The sequence below is a fragment of the Kogia breviceps genome, chromosome 17, assembly GCF_026419965.1.
Source record: "Kogia breviceps isolate mKogBre1 chromosome 17, mKogBre1 haplotype 1, whole genome shotgun sequence".
NCBI classification, from domain to species: Eukaryota; Metazoa; Chordata; class Mammalia; order Artiodactyla; family Physeteridae; genus Kogia; species Kogia breviceps.
Window position 1 is genome coordinate 56,704,699 of NC_081326.1, and position 21,023 is coordinate 56,725,721.

The window sequence follows — 21,023 nt, forward strand, 5'->3', positions numbered from 1 at the left end:
ATTCTCTTACCTTATGGGTTACTCTACCAGTTAGGCCGTGATAATAATTTACTATTCTGGAATATAGTTATTCTTCCAATTTTGACATAACTGCCATGTTATTTCACTCACATATTCCTCTGTCTAGCCAGGGGCCATTTTTCATGCTGTTCATTTGCAACAGAAATTACAGGTTTTGATACCACTGCCACAGCCTGTGTTTTAACTTTGAAATATATTGTAGCTAAACCTCTAATGTGGCTAATCTAGTTCATGATTCAATCTGACTGCATTTCTGGTTCCCTGAAAGAGCTGCTGCTGACAAGAATGCTGCGCTCTGCTTATGCTGAAGAGCTCCTTGGGCTCAGATCTCCCCAGCTCAGGCTGAAAGAGCTCCCTAAGTAAAGAGCCATCGAAGCCTCCTCCTAGCCCGGTCACCAATTTATTCTATGACCTTGGCACTGTTGAGCCTCCTCTCCATGCCTTTTTTTTTTTTACCTAACCATAAATTAGAAAGGCACGGGCACGGTTTCCTTAATTTCCTTCTCCTTTCTGCCATTCATACTCCCACAGACGTGAAGAGACCTTTCCCTGGGCTCAGAGAAGGGCAGGCATTCTCACCATCAGCTCCAGCTCAGGACCAGGGCTTTCCTTTGGTGCTCACAGAGCACATCTCCATCATCCAAGATGAGGGGGAGGATGGGGGACAGAAGCAGAAACTGCCCAAGATAGGAAGACACACAGGGTGGGAGATTGGAAGGAACTTAAAGATCACTGGTCTACTGCTCATTTTCCAGAGGCACCAAGAGCTCAAGTGATTTGCTCAAGGTCACCCAATGTGTCCCCAACTAGTTCATTCATACGTTCTTTCATCCACCAAGTATCTATTGAGTACCTAATGTGTCCTAGACCCTGTACAGAATTCTGGGGATCCAGAGATAAAAAAGACATGGTCCTGCCCTGGAGAGAGCACATTCTGATGGGAAAGTTAGACAGGTGACTACAAAAGTATAATAGTGTCAGAGGCAGGGTGGCCACACATCCTGGTTGGTCTATGAAAATCCCAGTCAATACCTGGTGTTCCAATTTAATTGTTAGTAGCACTGCCTTTCACTCTCAAAAGTGCCTCTGTTTGGATACCTGGATGATATTTAAATAAGCATTTGCTTAGGTTAATTCTCTAGTAAATCTTGCATAAGTGTTGTTTCATGGAGGGGAATGAGTCCGTCATTCTCAATGAGTCTTTACCGTTTTGTCTTTGAGAACAAAGGAGAAAAGCAACTTTAAGGAGACTTCAGAGGAAAGAGCTTCCTGAACTGGCTGGGCCCAGTTTGATACTTGGATTTGGCTGTTGTCCACAGTCACACGGCTGGTTTGCAACAGAGCCAGGGAATAAATCTAGCTGTCTTGACTCCCTGTCCAGTGCTCCTGCTATTATGCTTCATCCAACTGACTGCCGAGGATGGGTTCCGGGGACTGAGTAGACCTCACCTAGTAAGACTCCCTGCAGCCTCCACCCAACGATTCTCACCACCAGCTCTGCCACCAGCTCTTTGCCAGTCTCACCAACACTCCTTCCCCAACATGGCATAAAACAGAAGTAGATAAAGATAACTCACTTTAACAGACTCCATCTTGCCAGCCATCTCATTGGTTTCCAGTGTCTCGTTGGTGCTGTAGGTAAAATGAAAATAGTCTTGAGGGGTACACTCTAGTCAAGAAATACCTAAGGGCGCCAATCAAGACGGCGGAGTTGAAGGACATGGAATTCACTCCCTCCCACAAATACATCAAAACTACAACTACAAATGGAACAATTCTCACAGAACACCTACTGAACACTAGCAGAAAACCTCAAACACCTGAAAGGACAAGAAAGATCTCCACGTAACCAGGTAGGATGAAAGGGGAAAAAAACGTAAATACCCTAAATAAGCCAGTACACAGATTTTTTTTAAAAATCAAAAAATTTCTGTGAAAGTTATGATAACCACAATGAATAGCAAGAGGATGAACATGAAGATGTAAAAGAGGACATCAAACTCACAAAATGTGGGGGAGGAGCATAATAAAATGTAGGTTTTTTTCTAGAAAGTGTTTGAGCCTATATGACTACCAGTCTAAAGCAAGCAGATATAAGAAGGGGTTAACATACTTGATAAACAGGGTAACCACAAATCAAAAACATACAGTAGATTCACAAAAACCAAAAAGAACATAAGCATAATACAAAGGAAAATCATCAAACCACAGAAGGAAAAACAAAAAGAAAAGAGGAAATATAAAGGAAATACCTAGGAACTCATGCAAACGCTCCAGTCTTCCAGGGACAAAATGCTGCACCCGTTTCCCACCGGGTATTGACTCCTCAGCTCCTGGGGCAGCTGGGCTGCAGCCTCAGTTGTTCAGCTCAGCGTGCAAATCAAATATCATTTTCTCAGGGTACCATCATATAACAAGAGTCAGGAGGCACTGTGTGAAGGACCAAGCCAAGGGGAAAAAGTTTTATGCAAGGCTGGTACATGCTTATTTGCACATGTTAGGTCTCTATCAGTTATCTGCATTTTTAATGGAGAACATAAGGATTTATTACTCACTTACTTCTTGTCAGGCACACTTAATTTTATCTTTTTTCACTCCTCAGGGTGTGCACAGAAATACTCCAAGCAGCATCCTGTGGATTTGCTTGTATCTGAAATCCCCAAGATGCGTTTCCACCTTGATTTGAGAAAATTACAGCTCACAGCTATCCTCCCTCTACATCTTCTTTTTTCTTCCTCTTCCTATTCTGTAGAGCAGAGGTTCTTAACCCTGGCTGCACATTAAAATTACCCGGATGGCTTTTCAAAATGTCTGGTGTCCGGGTGTCACCCAAAATTTTGATTGTAAGGTTTTGGGTTTGGCATAAGCATCAATGTTTTTCCAAAAGTCTGTCCCACCTCCCAGGTGGTTCTAATGTACAGCCAGGGTTGGAACCTCTGCAAAAAGACTCTACCTCCTTCCAGAGTGTATACAATCAATTCTTCCACAAAGGTTGATTATTTGAGACAGTACCTGTTTGAGACCCAGAGGAATGCTTGAACAGAGAGGCCACTTTGAAATATAAGAAGACAGCAGCCACCATTAATCCTCCTGAGAATCTTTGCAAGTACTCGAATGGAGACTTAGAAAATCTATATTCCTCCCCCAACCCCCAACACACACACCATTACCAAACGCAGGAGTATGCAGTATAGCCACAGCTTACATGCCTCTAAGTAATAATGTATTGATTTATAGTTTGCACCAATTGCAATAAATGGCATTTTCTGTTATGTGGAGGGTAACAGATTGTTCTGGAGTGAGTACAAGTCCGTAACTCATTCGAGGGCTATGCTGATACTATAAACTAAAGTTCACTATTTAGGCAGTTAATCCCCGGTAGTTTAATACTGAAAATAGGTTTCAGACTTGTATTCAATTTGGTGACCATCTATTATTTTAGTTTAAGCATAATTAACCTGACAGATATAAGAAGAAGCAAGAGAAATGTTTTCAGAGACTTTTCTCCTTTTTCCTCCCTTCCTAACCTCTCGCTGCATCTCCATGTTGCTCTCCAGGATGGTCACTTCCTGCCTGAGAGGCAGACAGGGAAAAAGGAAAGGTTGCTTCAGAAAAAACTGGCACCGTGTCATTTCCATTGCTGAGCCATGAGTTAAGTGGAACAGGCTGGAGACTGTTGTATTTGCCACATACCCTTAGATCACCAGTCTATCAGAAGTGCAATGGAAGTGAGTGACCAAAACTTAAGGCTGCCATGGAAAGAAAAAAAAAAACCTTTCTTAGGTTTGGTTTCCCTCACTTCACAGATAGATATTTTCTCTTTCCTAGAAACTCTGCCTGTCTTCTCAGGCAGAGATGCAGGAAAACCAAAGGAGAAAACCCTTGGACAAGGATCCTGGCAGTAGTCTTCATCCATTCAGAATCTGTAAAATGAAACTTAAGTCTTTCAAAAACAGATAATTCCTACCCTACAGTTTTTGAGAAAAAGCAGTAACCCATTTGTCCTAACAAATGTCTGTGACTTCACTGTACTAAAAGATTCTCAATGACAAGCTCTTCTAACTTTTCTATATTTAAGACATAGCCAAGCAGGTGCTATTGGCTCAACTAACATTAAAAGAGTCAAGACCTTTACAAATCAGCTTTACAGAAAGAGCATAACATAATCAGGACTAAGTCTACATTCAAGAATCCATGATGTCCTAGACAGTCTTCTCAGATTCCATATACAGATGAAAAAATTAAGTTAAACCATGTACCTACAGAGACATTACATAATGATAAATGTGTTAGTTCATCAAGAAGACATAACAATTTTAAAATGTGTATGTCTCCAGCAACAGAACTTCAAAGTACATGAAGCAAAAACTGGCAGAACGAAAAGGGGAAATAGGAAAATCCACAATTATACCTGGAGACTTTGACACTCTTCTTTCTGTAGATAGAACTAGCAGGTAGAAGATCAGCAAGGATATATAACTGAACTACACCATCAACCAACTGGATGGAGTTGTGTGTAGAACTCCACCCAATAGCAGCTGATAATCTATCCGAAAATGTCTTCAAAAATAGACTTTTTTTCTCCAAGTTCGCAGGGAACATTCACTAAGATAGAAAACACTTTGGGTGTTTTTAACATCCCTTAATGATAAAATCTCTCGACAAACTAGGAACAAAAGGGAACTTCCTTAACCTGATAACAGGATGTATAAGAAACTGAGAGCTAACATTATACTTAATGATGAAAGATTGAGTACTCTTCTTCTTAGATCAGGAACAAGAACAAGAGAAGCATTTGCACTCTTATCATTCCTATTCAACACTATCCTGGAAGTCCCAGCCAGTGCAGTAATGCAAGAAAAAGAAATAAAGGGCACAAAGATTGGAAAGAGAGAAATAAAACTCTTTCTAGTCACAGATGAAATACATAATTATCCAAATAGAAAATCTCAAGGAATCAACAACTCCTAAAATTAATAAGTGAATTTATCAAGGTCACAGGCTGCAAGATTAATACTCAAAAACTGATCCTATTTCTGTATACTACCAATGTAAAATTGGAAAACAAAAAAACTTTAAATACCATTTATAACAACTCCAAAAAATAAAATACTTAAGAATAAATTTAACAAAACACATAAAGTGTCTTCACACTAGAAACTACAAAATGATGATAAGACAAATCAGAGAAGACCAAAATAAATAGTCATACCATATTCATGGATTGGAAGACTCAACATAGAAAGATGTCAATGCTCCTCAGATTAAATTATAGATTTAAGTCAATTCTAATCAAAATCTCAGCAGGAATTTTTTTTACGTATAGACAAGTTGACTTTAAAATCTATATAGTAAGGCAAAGGAATTAGAATAGCTAAAATAATTTTGAAAAAGAAGAATAAAGAAAGAGGAATATGTTACACAGATTTTATGATTCACTATAAAGCCACGATAAGCAAGAGAGTATGGTATTGGTGAAAGGATTAGAGGATTATATTAATGGGAAAAAATGGAGAGTTCAGAAATAGACTCACACAAATATGGTCTGTTCTAACAAAGGTGCAGAAACATTTCAATGAAAAAAAAAAGTCTTTTCAACAAATGATCTTGGAACAATTGAGCATTTATGAGCAAAAAATTTAAAAACACAAGTTTATTCACATGTTATCCAAAAATTATCAAAATGGATTATAGATCTAAATAAAATGTAAATCTATAAAACTTCCAGGAGAAACTCTTTATGGCCTGGACATAGGCAAAGAGCCCTAAAGTATGACACCAAAAGCAGTATCCATTTTTTTTAATGGTAAATTTGTTTTCATCAAAATTAAAATATTTTCTTTGTGAAAGACACTTTTAAGAGGATTAAAAGACAAATAACAGACTGGAAGAAAATATTTATAAGTCATATATATGTGACAAGGGACTTGTATTCTGAATACATAAAGAATTCTCAAAACTTACTAAGAAAACAGACAATTCATTTTTTAAAAATAGGCAAAATGAACAGACATTTCACCAAAATGAACAGAAGATATAAAAATGGCAAATGACCATACAAAAAAGATGCTCAACATCATTAGCCATTAGGAAAATTCAAATTAAAACCATAATTTAATTCAAATTAAAACTCACTTATTAGAATGGTTAAAATAAAAAATACTGACAATATCAAGTGCTGATTAGGATACAGAATAACTAGAACACTCATATGTTACTGGCGGGAGTGCAAATTGTGCAGTTTTACAGTTTCTTATAAAGTTAGTACACTCATCCTGGGCATTTACCCTAGAGAAACGAGAGCTATATTCACACAACAACCTGTGCAGAAAAGTTGAGAGCAGTATAACTACCAAAAACTGGAAAGAACGCAAGTGTCCATCAACTGGTAAATAGATAAACTGTTGGTACATCTGTACAATGAAACAGAAAAGTAAAAAGGAATAATAAAAGGATCAGTAAAAAGAAGCATGCAATAACTTGGATGAATGGCCAAAGGAGTATGCTACATTAAAGAAACCAGTTTTAAAAGATTACATACTGTAAAATTCCATTTTATGACATTTTCAAAAAGACAAAAACTATAAAGATGGATAACAAATCAATGGTTTCCAGGTTACAGGTGGGAGGAGGATGTCATTTTAAGGGATAACACAAGCAAGTTGTCTGGGGTAATGGATCGCCACCCTGTCCTAACTGTGGCAATGCTTACATGAATCTATACATGTGTTAAGAATCAAGGAACTGTACACCAAAAGAAGTCAATGTTCTTTGTCAATTTAAAATTAATTTGAAAGCATGCACCTATAAATGGCAAAGTATATATTAAATGCCAAATACGGAATGTCTTAAATTTTCCTTCTTGAAAGGCAACACAAGCAACTGAAGGACAACAATTATGTTAGTGTCTCCCACAAAACCTGAATTCCATAAACCATTGAGCTTTTTTCTAACTCCTTGCTAACAGTCAAATTTGGCTACAGAGAAGAGAGGCTGTGTGTCAGACTTTGCTTTTTGGTGGAAAGCCCCAAGTGGTCTAAATGCTGAGTTCCTAGGCCTTACCATGCAGGCCTAGGTTAAGAGGCTGCATAGATGCTGACACAGTCAAGACCCAAACGCCTCTTTTGAAATCATAAAGCTCTAAAAGAGATGTTCACAAACTTTTAACAGTGTATCATGCCTAGGTCTGAATCAGCTTATGATGCATTTCTCTCGGGGCAACTAAATAACTGAGAGTTAGAAAAATGGGAAAGACCAGGGAAAGATAATTATGAAGCATTGAGTACGGTTTCCGGAAAGCAGAGATGAGTAGAATTCTGCAGCCAAAATAATCAGACAGAAGGAAGAAAAAATAGGCAGAAGACTTAACAAACGCTTCACAAAAAATTCAAATGGCCAAGAAATACATGAAAGAGTACTAAACCTCATCAGTCATCAGGGAAATGCAGATTAAAACCGCAAAGAGGGCTTCCCTGGTGGTGCAGTGGTTGAGAGTCCGCCTGCCGATGCAGGGGACATGGGTTTGTGCCGCGGAGCCGCTGGGCCCGTGAAACATGGCCGCTGAGCCTGCGCTTCCGGAACCTGCGCTCCACAACAGGAGAGGCCACGACAGTGAGAAGCCCGCGTACCACAAAAAAAAAAAAAAAAAAAAAAAAAGCGCAAAGAGATACCACTGTACACTCCCAAAATTTCCAAAATGAAAAAAGCAAACTCCAAGTGTTGGCAAAGGTGTAAAGTAACCAAAACTCTCCTCACTTCTAGTGAGGAGTATATATTGGTATAATCATTTTGGAAACATAGCTGACATTATTGACTAAAGCTGAAACACGCATATCCTGTGCCTTGGCAATCTCCTTCCTGGGGACATATACTCAACAATAATGTGTTCGTATGTTCACCAAAATACATGTACTAGAATGTTCGTACTTATTCTACCCATAATAGCCCTGTATTCATTTCCTATTACTTCCGTAACAAATTACCATAAATTTCATGGGTTAAAACACCACCAATGTACTATCGTACAGTTCTCTGAGGCAGAAGTCTAAAGGGGTCTTCTGGCGTAAAAAAAAAATGAAGGCGTCAAGCTCTGGAGGAGTTAAGGGTAAGTCTGTTGCCTTGCCTTTTCCAGCTTCCGGAGGACAACTGCCATGCTTAGATTGAACCTTCAAAACACATCTTCAAAATGTATCCCAGGAGTGACCACGGAGCGCGGGCGGGCCGGAGCGAGCTGAGAATATGAAGCTCCAGGCACTGGGCACCTGCCGCCCAGTCACCGCGGTGGCTGCCGGGAGGCGCCACAGCGTAGGGTCGCGCGGGGCGCCGCTCTGACTGACCTTTCACCTGCGCCCGGCGGAGAGGGGCGGGGGGAGGGTGCGGGGGGACAAGGGCGGAGTCAGCAGCGGCTGCAGCAGACGGAAGGACGGGCGGGCGGGCGGGGCGCAGGCAAAGCCTCGGCTCCGGCTCTGTTAAAAAGAAAGAAATGCGTCCCACTCCAGCCTTCGCTTCCATCTTTGCATCTCCTCTCTGATAGGCGTCCCCTGCCTCCCACTTATAAAGGACCTTTGTGCTTACGTTGGGCCCACCTGGATAACCCAAGAAACGTCCCCCTCTCAAGTTCTTTAACTTAATCACCTCTGCGAGGTCCCTTTTGCCACGACAAGTAGCATACTCTCGGGGATTAGGATGTGGACATCTTTGGGGGAATCATTATTCTGTGTACTACAAATGCCACACAGGAAAGTTCTCAATTTCCCAGCAACAAAGGACCACGTGGGTAATAGTGGTGTGATTGCACGATGGAATACTACACAGCAATGAGAACAAACAATTGTCAATGACTTGTAGTCTTGGGCCTGAATCTCACAATGTTGAGCGAAAGAAGCCAGAATCAGAAGACTACATGAGTCCATGTGTATAAAGTAGAGAGAAGCGAAATCTCTCTATGATGAAGTCAGGATAGTGATTACTCTGGATATGGGCGTTCCCAACTGGGCTGGGACATGAGGGGACTTTGGGGGATGCTGGTGATCCTTTGTGTCTTGATCTGGGAGCTAATTCATGGATGTGTCAGTCTGTGAAAAATCCATTAAACTATACCCCTAAGGTACATGTGCACTTTTCTGGGGGTATATTTTACTTAAATGAAAAGTACAACGTTTTTATTGACAAAGTAGGAAGGATAGGGTCCTATGAGCATCAAAGGAGGCCCCAAACTGCTGTAACTTGGTATAGCAGGGAAAGTCGAAGCTTTAGGCTCAGGTAGGCAAGACCAACAATCCCAGCTCTTTTACTGATTCTCTGCTCTTCTACAAATTATTTGATCTTTCTGGTTTGGGGGTTCCTCCTCTAGAAAATGGGAATAATACTACTTGCTGCCTTACTGGTTATGTTACATGTGTGAAATAATATATGTGAAAACAAGTAGAACATAACAAGGGCTGAGGAAATACAGCTTCTTCTCTCAGTTTTGCTCTTAAGTCTTTCATTCAACAGAGCAAATACACAACAGAAAAAAGAAAAGAAAAGAAATAACCCTCTCAGAAGCTGCATTTTTTTTTCATTTTCAGTGCCATGTTTAAAAATATTTGCCAAGCATTGTATGAGAAGTTGTTCCACATCCTGTAAAACTGGTAAAAAAGTAGTTCTTTGTTTCTTTATCCACACTGCCTATTTCTTTATAAAACTGCCAGTTTCACTATGAGAATTCTTTTACAAAGGTGAGCCACTTGAGCTCATGAAAGCAACAGGTATCATCTCCACGAGTCATAACTTCTGCAGGAAAAATTCAAGGGGCATGGTGGAAACAGAGCCACTCCAGACCTCTACCTACAAAGCAAACACAGCCTAGAGCATTCCACATCTATCCTTGTGACTAGAAGAAATATCTAGAGACCAAACCAAACTCACTCTTCACTAGGCATATCTAGTCTTCGTTGCCCTGCAGTAGGGCACGAGGAACAAAGATGAAAATAAACCTAGGTAGAAAGGGGTTTCCCGTGAAACACAAGAACATGGCATAGTTGAGATCTGGAACCTGAGAGACCTTTTAAAGAGTTTTGGGCTCTTAGAATTACTGTGCTTGGTCAAGGTCACTCAGACCCACACACAGTCTGGTTTACAATCCTCTTCCCAGGGGTTTTTAAGTCATGGTTTACATTTCCCATTCCCAGCTATAATCTTTTATTTGCAAAGTTTAATTCTTTATTAGTATTTTTTACCCTCATTTTTATTGCCACTGGTGTTATTTCAACATCATTTAAACTTTGATCCCTATCTTGCGCCCTCCACTCTTCGGACTCTTTGCTCCCCAAGTTCTCCATCCTATCTCTGCCCAATGCCTTTTCACTCCCACCCCTCCATGATAGGGTTACTCCTCCAAGTACAGCCCAGTCAGCACCTCCACCAGGATACTTGCCCTGTTTCTTGTGTCTGTATCAGTTCATCACACCTGCAGGGAAACCTGGATCACTGCATTTATCACCATAAACTATTGATATTTATCTATCTGTGTCATGCCCTACATCATGCACTCATTCAGCACAAGAACTGTGTTGTTCACTCCTGCCTTCCAAGTGTTTACTTTAGAAAGTGTTCCATAAATGTTTGTTGAATGAATGAAATGGATGTCTGTCTGCTGGCCACCAGCTAGAGGCAGCAGTTGAAATCCTCTTCTGTTTTTTGATATCTTTAGATTGACAGTCTCTTGTTATGATATCAAATTTCCTTTTTAGCATCACAGTGCTTTATTTACCCAAAGAACTACTACCAGTAACTGTTCTTAGCCCTTTGCTCTTTCTTCCCTCTCTCCTCACTTAGAGCACATTTTTTTTTTTTTATACAACAATCTCCCTGATACATTTAGACCTCTCTTACCTATCAAATCAGTGATTTTAAACCATGGGTAGGAAAGAAATGCTTGTAAGACCTGCAGGTAACTAGTGAAGTAAGATTGCCTTATCCTTACCATAAAGTCTGCGGAAAATTGCTTTCCCACAGACTGAAGTGACCATCCCATTCTGTTTGTACAGAGATTTTTAATAGAAAAGGCTGAAGAGCTGTGAATGGTAACCAACCATTATGCACAGATATTTTTCACTACGCATGGTAGTTGTTCTTCTTCGTTTCCTCATTTCCAATTAAAATTAAAATCTAAATTTAAAAAATGTGCTCCTCCTTAGCAATATACATGCTTGATTTTATAGGAAAGACAAGTCTTTTTATCAGACAGAGGCTGAAATTTGAAAATAAAATCAAACAATTTATCTCTCCAAGTAGAGCTCCTGTAAACTGCACAGCAGTATAAATTGGTGCTTGAAAAGGCAGTATTAAAGGAATGATCACTTTTTCCCAGTCAACAGCAGAGTATGGATCAGGCCAGTCTTCCTCTCATTGGGATTGAGCCCAGGCAGTCTGATTCCAAAGCCCCTGCTGCACTCCGCCCCTGGGAAAACAAGAGCAGCCCAAATGATCAATGCAAAGAACCCCATAAGAACAGGTTGCTCTTTTCAGAAATTTAGCAATCCCAGGAAGAGAGAGAGATGGGGAAGTCGCGTGAAAGAAAAGCAGGGCCAAAGAAAAGGATTTTCAGGGAAGGAGAGTTTTGAGCCTGATTTCAGCTTAACAGGAAAGAGCTAAGGGAGGAGGAGCGATTAAGACAGGAGGCAAGAAGTAGGGGTGGGGTGGCAAGTGGCAGAAAATCCCCTGCTGCCCTCCACCCCCCGCCAGAGGGCTGTAATGCATGGAATCCAGAGAGGAATGGATGGACTTGACTGTGAAAGGTGATGAGACTGAAACAAGGAAGAGGAATGAGCAGAAAATGGGGGAAGAGAAAAACAAATTTTGAGTCAGAGGTGAAGTAGGTTGAGAGTTCACCAAAGGATCTCTGTGAAATAGGAAGTAACTTCTTCTGTTGAGAGAGAAGGAAGTAGAGGGCTGGGGTTTGCACAGTGGGAAAAGGGCTTAGAACACCTGATCTGAGGCACAAGGTATGAAGGTAAAAGAGATAAGTCATGAAGAACCTAGGGGTAGGATGGGAATAAAGACGCACACCTACTAAAGAATGGACTTGAGGACACGGGGACGGGGAAGGGGAAGCTGGGACAAAGTGAGAGACTGGCACGGACATATATACACTACCAAATGTAAAACAGATAGCTAGTGTGAAGCAGCCGCATAGCACGGGGAGATCAGCTCTGTGCTTTGTGACCACCTAGAGGGGTGGGAGAGGGAGGGTGGGAGGGAGGGAGACGCAAGAGGGAAGAGATATGGGAACATATGTATATGTATAACTGATTCACTTTGTTGTAAAGCAGAAACTAACACACCATTGTAAAGCAATTATACTCCAATAAAGATGTTTAAAAAAAAAAAAAAAGAAAAAACGAGATAAATCTGAAGCTTGCTGAAATTTACTCGAGACTGCAATTCAGGAGCAATCTTATGCTTTGGTGAGCAAGGGCTTGAGAAAAAGGAGTTTGGTGCTTTACACTTTATTTTTTTTTACATAATTACTGCTTGATATGAGGGAGTTTATTAAAGCTCTCTGGCTTCATTTCCCCTATAAAACAAGTTAATACTCTTTGCCCCCTTCCTAACCCCATAGGACTTTAATAAGCATTAATTATTATCTTCAGTGTCCCAAGTGCCTTGGGAAAGTCCTGTGTAAGGACTTTTTCATCATTTTTATTATTCCTGCAATTGCATTTCCTCACCCTCTGTTTAGATATGATTTGAAATATAATCTTAACAACTTCCTTCACTCAATTCTGAAATGCGTTTGCTAAGCCTACCTGGAATCAGTCATGGAGGCATCAGATGCAAAAAAAGAACAAACTCCAAAATGTCATCCAGGTGCTTCTAAACCGAAAAGGAGAGTTTTTCAAAGTTAAACCACAAACAGAATTTGCAGTCTTTTTAAAACAAATTGATCTATCCAATATAGTGAACTCAAAGAAAGGATTTCAAACTGACCCTTCCTTCAAAATACCAAGTGAAGGGCTTCCCTGGTGGCGCAGTGGTTGGGAGTCCGCCTGCCGATGCAGGGGACGCGGGTTCGTGCCCCGGTCCAGGAAGATCCCACATGCCGCGGAGCAGCTGGGCCCGTGAGCCATGGCCGCTGAGCCTGCGCGTCCAGAGCCCGTGCTGCGCAACCGGAGAGGCCACAATAGTGAGGGGCCCGTGTACCGCAAAAAAAAAAAAAAAAAAAAAAAAAAAAAAAAACAAGTGAAGAATAGAATGCAATAATGCATTATTGCATTCTATTCTTCTAGTTCATTATTTAACATAATCTAGTTAATCATTAACATAATCCCAATTCCTTCCTTCATTTCATTATTCAAAGAATGTATATTGATCCTCTATAGGTGCAGGCACTGTGTGAGTCCTGAGACCATGCTAGCACCCACCTAGCCACACACACCTTTCCCCTTTGGAGAGTGCTTCTTCCATTATCTTCCAATATCAAATGTTGTAGTACCTCTATTTTCATTTATTTTTTATTGAAGCATAAGATAAATAAAACTGAAATTCTCTGCCATCTCTACACTGGCTGAGTTGACTGTATTTATCAGTATTAAGGCATAGAAAGGACTGAGCAATATCTCTGGTATCAAAGCTTTGCTGACCTCCATCCAAATAACTTATCAAGTGCTAATTAGCCCATGGGTATCATGGGCCATGAAATCACTTGTATGAGATTATCAGAACCCCACTTAGAAGTTAAGGTTATTTTGCAGGTTCATTTCGGATAACATCAGCTACTTGTTATAGGATATGGTTGCTATGGTGATGTAGGAACAATGAAAATTCTTTACATAAACTTTTCTCAAAGTTTGCTTCTTTGAACGTAACTTGAGACTGTACGTGATCTAACTGATTCTCATGATACAGGGCTGAGTTTTGAAGTCAGCAGCTTCTTCAGATTCTATAAGACAGACTTACCTTTTATTCTTCTACATTATCTGAGGACCCTAGAGAGGCTATAGGTGACAGGATGTAGGGATTGGAGTGGGGGAGGAAGAGGGAGTCCCAGGACAAAGAACAAAAGGAATTTCTCAAGGCGAGAGTCATAGAGCTGTCAATTTCTAGTTGACAGGTTTAACATGGCCCTGAAATAGGTTTTGTGAAGCCAAGCTTGACTTGAACCCCCAAAATAATGTGGTAAGAGATCAAGATTCTTGTGGCCATTCCACACTTAGGAATACCTGGAAGGTTGCATGTATGGCTGTGTGCATGCTCACAATTTCTTTGATAATTCCTCACATTTGTACCATCTGAAACTACCAAAAACTCAGTGCCTTACATTTGAGTTTTTGTGCCTTTATATTTGGGTCTAATTCGATAACCACTTTAACCCTGTTGGAAATCAAGTTCAAATTTTTTCCCAAAATGCCTCACAAAATAAAATTATCACCAGTGTCCAGGAATTTTGCCCCAAGATAATGATAGGGAAGCAAAGGTGAGGGTACAGTGAGAGTTCAGGGAAGCAAATGTGAGAACCAATCCAAGAAACCCAGAGAGCAAAGTCAATTATAGTCAATACAGTTTACATATGGAGAGGGTGAGGATTTCCCAAGTCCCAAATCATGGCTGACTATTTTCCTATGACAGTAGCGACAATATTTCCCATTGCACGTGCTTTCCTAGAACTTTGCCATTCTCCCATCAAGAGGTGAAATCTGTCACAGACATAGAGAACAGACTTGTGGTTGCCAAGGGGGAGGTGAGGGTGGGGCAGGCTTGGATTGGAAGTTTGGGGTTAGCAGATGCAAAGTGGTATATATAGAATGGATGAACAACAAGGGCCTACTGTATAGCATGGGAAACTATGTTCAGTATTCTGTAAGAAACCATAATGGAAAAGAATATGAAAAAGAATGTATATATATATCTATGTATAACTGAATCACTTTGCTGTACAACAGAAATTAACACAACATTGTAAATCAACAAATAAAATAGGTTCAATAAAATAGGTTTAAAAATAAAGGAGGTGAGTCTATGTTCCATTGCTTTGAGCCTGGGCAGGTCTTTGTGACTACATTGACCAATGGAGTGTGTTAGAAAAGGTACTGTATGACTTCTGAGGCTAAGTCAAACAATGTCACACACTTCCGCCATATTCCCTCAGGACGCTCACAGAACCCAGACACCACATTCTGAAGAAGCCTGGGCAAGTCCACGTCGAAAAGGACTGAGTTGCTTGCCCACATCCTTACTCTCCTCCTATATTTTTATACATTAAATTCCCATTCTATTCTAATGATCTATTAGTCTTTTTGCTTTAATCATTACTGCTTTAGAAAATGTTTTTAAACCTGTTAAGATGGGGGCTTCCCTGGTGGCGCAGTGGTTAAGAATCTGCCTGCCAATGCAGGGGACACAGGTTCAAGCCCTGGTCCGGGAAGATCCCACATGCAGTGGAGCAACTAAGCCCGTGCGCCACAACCACTGAGCCTGCGCTCAAGAGCCCTTGAGCCACAACTACTGAAGCCCATGCATCTAGAGCCTGTGCTCTGCAACAAGAGAAGCCACGACAATGAGAAGCCCATGCACCACAAGGAAGAGTAGCCCCTGCTCGCCACAACTAGAGAAAACCCACGTGTAGCAACAAAGATCCAATGCAGACAAAAATTAAACAAATGATATATCTTTAAAAAAAACACAAAAACCTGTTAAGGCAAAGTACCACTCAAGCTTCCTCATCAAATTATATTAGCTAGTTTTAGCACTTCAATATGCAAATCAACCATTTAAAATATTATAATTATATACATACATATATTTAAATACATAGTGTTAGCTTCCTAGGGCTGCTGTAAACAAAGTTATGTCTTTTGGGAGGACACAAGTCAATCCATAACATATATATGTACACACACTCATGCTTTCTCGGAAATTATTCTGTATAAGGGCTGAGAATCTCAACTAACTTTTTTTTCTAAATGACAAAACAATTTCCTCCCAACAATATTTTAATTAAATGATTCCCTTTCCTATAATTTGGGTTTTCTGCTTTACCACATATTAAGTCTTCAAATACTCTGTAATTTGGATTCAAACATTCCACTGTAATCTATTTTTCTGTCTACTATATTGCTTTACTTATTATAGTTTTATATGTTTTGTTAACTTTCAGAATAACTATCCCTCATTACTCTTTTTTTTTTTTTTTTTTGTGGTACGCGGGCCTCTCACCGTTGCGGCCTCTCCCGCCGCGGAGCACAGGCTCCGGACGCACAAGCCCAACGGCCATGGCTCACGGGCCCAGCCGCTCCACGGCATGTGGGATCCTCCCAGACCGGGGCACGAACCCGCGTCCCCTGCATCGGCAGGCGGACTCTCAATCACTGATGCCACCAGGGAAGCCCCCTCATTACTCTTGTTTTTCAAAACTGACTTAGCTATTCTTACCTGTTCACTATTCCAGGTATTTTCAGAGACTTTTCTTAATTCCATCAAAGATTAGAATTATATTAAAGTATTGCATTAAACTAATAATTGAGGGAAGGTATATATAAATTCTCATTTAACCTGAAAAGACTGCCCAGGCAGGTAGGGCTGAGCAGCTGGGCCTGAACTTCTCTGTCCTTTTTGGATTAACATGTGGCACTGACAGCTCCTGTCTGCAGTTCACGTAGGATCGAGGAAGCCTACAGGGCAAACCCTTCACCCTAGGCCTTCGTGCCTGGGTACCCCGAAACTTCAAACTCATTACAGCACTCCCCTGACCTGAGGTCATCTGTATCCTCCTTAGATGGGCCTGGTTTCCTGGTGGCCAAACCAACCCACCCAGGTTTCTTCTTGCTGCATCCTTTCATCTCCACAAGGATGCCTGAGACCACCTGACCCTGAGCCAGTTCATTGTGTGGGCTGACTCCAAAGGGAGTAAGAGTCAGGCTCTAGGGAAACACAGAGGTGCAGTAATTGGTACAGACTCAAAGGTCTCAGGGCACATGACACACAAGCCTGACCATGGCATCCTTTTGTTTTTTAACTATTTAGGTATAATTGACATATAAAAAGCTGTACATATTGAATGTATACAACTTGATGAGTTTGGGGATAAATACACACCTATGAAACCATCACCATCATCAAGGTTATAAGTGCATCCATCCCCTCCCAAATTTCCCTCCCGCTGTCCCCCCCTGAAATCTTCTCTCTTAGCAGATTTTAAGTAGACAGTACAGTATTGTTGGCTATAGGCTCATGCTATAGAGTATATCTCCAGAACTCATTTAACTCACATAACTGAAATTGTATCCTTTAACCATCATTTCCCCATTTCCTCCTCCCTCTAGACCCTGGCAAGCATCATTCTATCCTCCATTTCTATGAGTTTGACTATTTTAGATTCTACACATAAGTGAAATCATACAGTGCGTTTTTCTGTGTCTGGCTTATTTCACTTAGCAATGCTACTCAGGTCCATCCATGTTGTCACAAATTGCAAGATTTCCTTTTTTAAAAGGTTGAACAATATTGCATTGCATCTGTATATCACATTTTCTTTATCTAATCATCCATCAATGGACATTTAAGTTGTTTCCATATCTTGGTTATTGTAAATAATGCTGCAGTGAACATGGAAGTGCAGATATCTCTTCAAGATCTTGATTTCAATTCCTTTGGATAAATATCCAGAAATGCGATTGCTGGATCATATGGTAGGTCTTTTTTAAATTTTGTGAGAAACCTCCATACTGCCTTCCACCATAGCTGTGCCAATCTACCTTCCATCCAATGGTGCACAAGTGTTCCCTTTCGTCCACATCCTTATCAACACTAGCTATCTTTTTTTTTTTCTTAATAATAGTCATCCTAACAGGTAAGAGGTGATAGCTCATTGTGACTTTGATTTTAATTTCCTTGATAATTAGTAACATTAAGCACCTTTTCATGCATTTGAATGTCTTCTTTGGAGAAATGTTTATTCAGATCCTTTGCTTGCTTTTTAATCAGGTTATTTGTTTTTTGCTATTGAGTTGTATTCCTTATATATTTTAGATATTAACCCCTTATCAGATGTATGGTTTACAATTTTTTTTTCCATTCCATAGGTTGCCTTTCCATTTGGTTAATTGTTTCCTTTGTTGTACAGAAACTTTTTAGTTTAATGTAATCCTATTTGTTTACTTTTGCTTTTGTTGCCTGTGGTTTTGGTGTCATATCTGATACATCATTGCCAAAACCAATGTCAAGCAGCTTTTTCCCAGAGTTTTACAGTTTCAGGTCTTAAATTCAAGTCTTTAATCCATTTTGAGTTGATTTTTGTTTATGGTGTGAAGAATCCAGTTTCATTCTTTTGCATGTAGGTATTCCATTTTTTCAACATCATTTTTAAAGATATTGTTCTTTTCTCATTGTGCATTCTTGCTGCTTTTGTTGAAGATTAATTGACGATATATGCACGGATTTATTTCTGGACTCTCTATTCTGTTTCATTGTTCTATATGTCTGTTCTATGCCAGTACCATACTATAGCTTTGTAATATACTTTGAAATCCAGAAGTGTGGTGCCTTCAGCTTTGGTCTTCTTGCTAAAGATTACTTTGGCACCTTGGGGTCTTTTGCAGTTCCAAATGAATTTTAGAATTATGTTTACTATTTCTGTAAAATATCCAAGACATCCTTTCTTAACCACTTGATGACACAGGACTTCTGGGTACCACTACAAAGTGCCTGTCACTTCACCATTCCTGTTATTGCTAAAAAGGAAAGAAAATAATGGAAAGGAAAGGAAAGGAAGAAATTGGTATCCTATCAGTCTCCAAACCATTTCCCCCCTCTTTCAAAGTCAGTTTCTTTATCCCAGAAAAACACTATATGGACAACTAATGAGTTGTTTATTTGCTTTTCAGGCTCTACTACAACTGCTATGACCTGTGAAGGGATATATCTTTGCAACAGCCTGACTGCTTTGTTGCAAAAGGCTGAAGACCACATATTCTCCTGTCTATAGACTAAGCCAGACAACTGATCACCCAGACAAGATATTTTTCTTTTTCATTTCTTTCTTTTGCCTTCCCTTCTCTTTTGTTCTTTTGATTTAGAGTTCTGTGATGCTTAATGAACAATACACTTCCTAGTAGCCACAAAGCAAGAAAAATTCAGTTAGGATTATAATCACAACTTCAATTATTTACACATGTTAGAAAATATTGCCATTGGGTTCTCAGAGTTATTTACTCTGGTGTTTTCTTCTATTTGGAAGTGCTAAAATATTAGCTCTATTCATTAAAACTGATTGTGTTTTAACATGTTTCTTCCCCCTCCCCTGACCCTGTCTGAAATCCAATTTACAGCCTGCTAAAGGCCTCATAAGTTTTTTATGGATTATTTCCTGGGGTCACATTAATCTGGCTCCTTGTTACTTTGCACTAATTTCACTTTGCCACAGTAAAGTAATGAGACTTGATCTCTCGGGAATTAATCCATAGAGACCTCTTAAGGAGGCAAAGCCAGAACGGAGTGCATCTACTGTAGTTAATTCCCCCAAGCACAGTGAAGAAGAAGGAAGAGGTCGTCCTGCCCTTATGGACAGTGTAACTTGGGGCCCAAATCTGGGGAGAGAGCAGGGAGGGGAGCAAAGAAGATGCACAGTGACACCAGCCAGAAGCTGTGTATAGCCAAGGCTCAGCACGTACTTCCACCTTCAGGGGACTAGAGCCAGGACCAGTGCCCATGCAAACCTGGTGGAGGAGAGGGAGAGAGGGCAAAGAAACAGCAAAGGAGGTAGATGGGAGGAGAGAGATTTCTTTGCTTTCACTGAGCATATGCTGATACACAGGACATGACTTCTCTCCTTCAATCATCTCACTCCCGAAGCCCACTTCTTATACCCCTTACAGGCACTTTTGTCTTCAGTGGAAACCTTAGTGGTGAGAAGACTTAAGGCAAGATTCTGCCCCCATTTTCTCTTGTGGAGGAGGTCTGAGGTGTTAAGATTTCCTTTTCCAAGAAGTAAAAGCAACAAACTCTTGGAAAGCTTTGCAAGGAGTTAAAGCGAAAACTTAACATTTATTTTAGAAGAAGCAGTCCTCTCAAGTTGTAAACTGAGAATAAGAATAACTTACAGTTACAATTTTTATGGTGAATTGATACAGAAAATAGAAAAAACATTTAAAGAGATTATGTGTTAAGAGAATGTGGAGAGAATGCATGTCAAGCCCCTAGCACAGTGGTTTGATATGAAAAGGCATATATAAAGGGTAGCTGATATTACTTACATTGCTATTATATTCTTCAAGCAGATTTTTGTCATTTAGCAACAACTGGCCACCAGAAACACATTTAGGAATAACTTACTTTTTAAAAAGCACATCCATATGTGTTATCATACTGAATTTTCATATCACTCACGTAAGATGAGCAGGTAGTATTATCCTGTTTCACAGATAAGGAGACAGGCTATGGAGGTTAAGTAATCAATGGTAATTAGTAGCTCTGGGATGAAAACTAGGACATGCTTCTCCTAGCCCTTTCCTATCTCCTCTCTTCCTAATTATCTTCCCACCAAATGTAAGAAGCTACAATTCGGGGAAGACCTGAATTTTTCCTGCCGGGTCAGAGACTGAAGGGGAAGTGGATGTAGTTTGTCTATTCAGGGTTGATCTATTAGCAAACTCCCTTGGCCAAGGCATACAGGTCACATACTGCAACTTACTTTATCAGTAAAAGAGCTGACACAATCCATTGATCTCCATCTGTCTTGCTACCAGATCTAACTCTCCAACTGGAAAGATAAGAAAAGTGTGTTATATCCTGACACCTTGCTCTCCCCCTCAAAAAAATAAAATAAATAAACAACATATAAAGTATCAGTGAAAATAAGGCATCACTAAGGAACTGTTCTCTGTTACACAGATGAAGAAAATTACAAACTGTCCAATCTTGATGTTAATATGAAGCCAGCATACAAGCTTGGAAAATTGCATTACCCCAATTGTTCTCTTAGAATATAATTTCATTTTGTAGAGACATTAAAAAGGGAAAATATA

General features: G+C 40.1%; 1 long non-coding RNA gene across 1 annotated transcript; it reads right to left on the reverse strand.

Annotated features, from left to right (window-relative positions):
• Positions 1-1,595: 1,595 nt before the first annotated feature.
• Positions 1,596-20,817, reverse strand: LOC131744230 (uncharacterized). The gene is made up of 3 exons (XR_010837420.1): positions 20,690-20,817; positions 2,274-2,451; positions 1,596-1,653 (listed from the first exon to the last, which is right to left on the reverse strand). It is a non-coding gene; the product is annotated as an uncharacterized lncRNA (long non-coding RNA).
• Between the last annotated feature and the right edge of the window lie 206 nt (positions 20,818-21,023).